The sequence below is a fragment of the Otolemur garnettii genome, unplaced genomic scaffold (genome assembly GCF_000181295.1).
Source record: "Otolemur garnettii isolate 467f Iridium unplaced genomic scaffold, OtoGar3 scaffold00019, whole genome shotgun sequence".
Lineage (NCBI taxonomy): Eukaryota > Metazoa > Chordata > Mammalia > Primates > Galagidae > Otolemur > Otolemur garnettii.
This window is the reverse complement of record NW_003852414.1, coordinates 7348461-7352100: the sequence shown is the minus strand read 5'-3', so window position 1 is coordinate 7352100 and position 3640 is coordinate 7348461.

Genomic DNA, 3640 nt, shown 5'->3' with positions numbered 1-3640 from the left:
AGAACCTCTGGAGGGCAGCAACAAAAGGGTTAACAAATCCTCCACATAATTTTGAGGCATGCTGCAGTCTGAGACTAAGCTTAATGTTACAAAGGAAATAACTACCACTTTGAAAATTCCAAAATACAAAATTTTTCTCCCACTTAAAATGACTATCAAAATAATGTTAATTCATTTCCTCACTGTTCATTGTCTCTCTTCCAAACCTGACAAAATGCCTAATCTGTGCCCTGATTACTCCGTGTACAAAAAGCGTATTCGGATGGGCCTTCCTGGTAATTAAGCTAAATACAAAACATGCAAAGAGCACAGAGTTCCAAAGTGACTCTTCAGAAGTTAAATCAGAAGCCATAATAGGAAGAGGAAAAAAATGTATCTTTTTTTTTTAATATCAGCAGCAGAAGCTTTATAAATCTTGGGCCATAACACCATAATCCTTTCTAGCCTGGGCGCAAATCCAAATTTTTACTACATCACTTCAACAAATTTCCAGTTGCCAGAAAAGAAGTTACAAACCCTCAGAAATTTTGATTCTCAAGATTCAGATTGCTCTGAAGGACAGAAAGAGAGGGACTGTCTTTCAAAGAGGGTGTTTTTCATCATGAATAAAGCGAGTTGACACCTAATGATCCATCAGACCTCACAGTGGTCCTGCGGCAACAGGGGCTGACATTACCCCTGGCCCACACATGCCAGTTACAACATCCTCCCAGACCCTTCTCTTTTCAAAGCTTTTTCCCCAGCTCAGGTTCCCAACGTGAGCAGTACAGTTCTATGTGTACTCAAGGTTGCCTATTTCTAACAAGGCCTTTTTGTTGGCATTAAAGGGATAGAAGAGAGAGCGAGAGAAAGAGGTATTTTCAAGCACCTACCATCAAATTGGAAATCTACCACAAACCAACTAACTCTTTGAAGCTATTTACTTGCATACTCAAGTCGTTAATTTTATGAAGTTCAGGATTCTACTTATTTCAAAAATTGAAAACATACATTTGAAGATTAAAGAGGACCCAGCCCAAGTCCAAGCCACAGGAGAGCTATAAAACCTGCCTGAAAAGTCTTAATGACCTGATTATGGCTGTCAGAGGTGAAGAGACCTCCAGGCCAGCCTTCAATCTGCCTGGCTACTTAGAACCACCCACTCACCTTTCCATACCCACCAAGGGCTGGCAGCACTGCCCAAGAAGGGCTGGACCCTATTTAATTTCCCTCTCCCAAATCACCATCACATCAAATCTCCTGAGAACCAGCCAGTGATTCCAAGAAACGAATTACCATTGCTCTCACAACACAGTGGAACTCAATAAACACACACAACCTCTTAAAGACTTTCTCATGTTGATCTCTAGCCTACCTTTTAAAAGTCCAGTGTTTTCTTCAAAAACATCTTGCAAAATGCAATCATCCCAACTTTATTCTCCACTGCCATTTTTACACCTAAAACTGTGTAGTGCTTTTTATCAACGCAGCAGTTATGTTTTTCTCTCTCCTTTCTATAAGTCAGTAACAAGCAGGCCTAATAGTTCCCATCACCAGAGAGAAAAGAATACCCCCTCTTTCATAAGAAAAGCAATCCTGTAATAATGTCCTCCTCCATGAACAGATATATTAAATGAATTTTCAAGAAAATAACTTACACATGCCAGAAAATTTTTTTCTCCCTAAGCATCTGTTCATAACAGCTAGCCAATAACCTTGCTACACACACCCAATTCTTTTAAAGAATCAGTAATCCACCAAAGCAAAACCTCAGACTGTGCTCGACTACTGCAGTTCCAGTTCACAGAAGATTTTTGACAAAACACAAGCCATTTTTTAAAAAAAACTATACATAAATAAGAATGAATAAATCCATGATCTGGGTTCCTGCCCACAGGGACAACCAGAGAGCTGTGTAGGAGAAATTACAGGTATATCTGAAAGGTATGGCTGGTTAGGTTTCAGACCACCTCTCAAGGTCACACAAATTTTTTGGTTTCCCAATGCACATAAAGTTTATATTTTTTAAAAATGTGCCCCAAAAAATTTAATTTTAAAATACTTTATTATTTAAAGAATGCTAACAGTCATCTGAGCCTTCAGTGAGTGCCAGTCATTGTGCTGGAGGAGGGTCTTGGCTCCATGATGATGGCCTCCGACTGATCATGGTGGTGGGGGCTCCGGGTTGGAGTGGCTGTGGCAATATCTTAAAATAAGACAATGATGAAATGTGCCACATCAATTGACTCCTTTCACATAAGATTTCTCATGTGATGCTGTTTGGCAGCATTGTATGCACAGCAGAACTTCTTTCAAGATCGAAGTCAATAATTTTCTTGAGCCCTGATGCTGCTTTATTAACTCAGGTTATAGAATATTCTAAATCCTTGGTTGTCACTTGAACGATGTTGACAGTAGATTATCCAGGAATAGATTACATCTCAAGAAGCCACTTTTTTTGCCCACCCATAAGCTGCAACTCCTCATCCATGCAAATTTATTACAAAACAACAATTCAGTCACATCTTCAGGCTCCCACTTCTGAGGCTAGTTCTCTTGCTATTCCCATCAGATCCACAGTTGCTTCCTCCACTGAAGTCACAAATCCCTCCTTGAGGGCTAGAGTCAACTTCCTCCGATGTCCTCTTAGTATTGATATTCTGACCTCCCCCATGAATCATAAATGTTCTTAATGGCATCTAGGACAGTGAATTCTTTCCAGAAGGTCTTCAATTTATTTTGCCCACATCTATCAGAGGACTCACAATCTAGGCAGTTAACAGGCTTACAAAATGTATTTCTTAAATAATAATCCCTGAAAGTTGAAATGACCCCTTGATTCATGGGCCACAGGATGGATGTTGTGCTGGAAGACATGAATAAAAACACCGATCTCCTTGCCCCTCTCCATCAGAGCTGTTGGGAGACTACGTGCATTGTCACCGAGCAGTAATCCTTTAAAGGGAAACTTTTTTCCTGAGCAGCAGGTCTCAACAGTGCACTTAAAATATTTAGTAAATCATGCTGTAATCACATGTGTTGTCATCAAGCTTTGTGTTCCATTTACAGAGCACAGGCCGAGTACATTTGGCATCCTTCTTAAGGGCTCTGGAATTTTCTAATGATAAATCAGCATTGGCTTCAACTTAAAACCTTCAGTAGCATTAATCAGGCCCTATGAAGAAAGTCAGCCTTGTTCTTCGACGGTTTCAAATCACACATTGACTTCTCCTCTCTAGCTATGAATGTCCCAGATGGCATCCTCTTCCAACAGAAGGCTATTTCATCTACACTGAAAATCTGGGTTTTAGTGCCTTCACTTTCATCATTGATCTTGGCTAGACCTTCCGGATAACGTGCTAGGCTTCTACACCAGCACCTGCTGCTTCACCTTGCACTTTCATGTTACAGAGACAGCTTTTTCTTAAACTTTGTCAACAGTCTCTTTCTGCTAGCTTCCCACTCCTCTGCAGCTTCCTCATCTCTCTTAGTCTTCACAGAATTAAAGAGAGTTAGGCCCTGGCTCTGGATTATGCTTTGGTTTAAGGGAATGTCATGGCTGGTATGATTTTCTATTCAGATCTAAGGCTTTTTTCACATCACAAATAAGTCAGTTTTTCCCTCCTGTCATTCATGGGCACTTTTAACTTCCTTCCAGAAC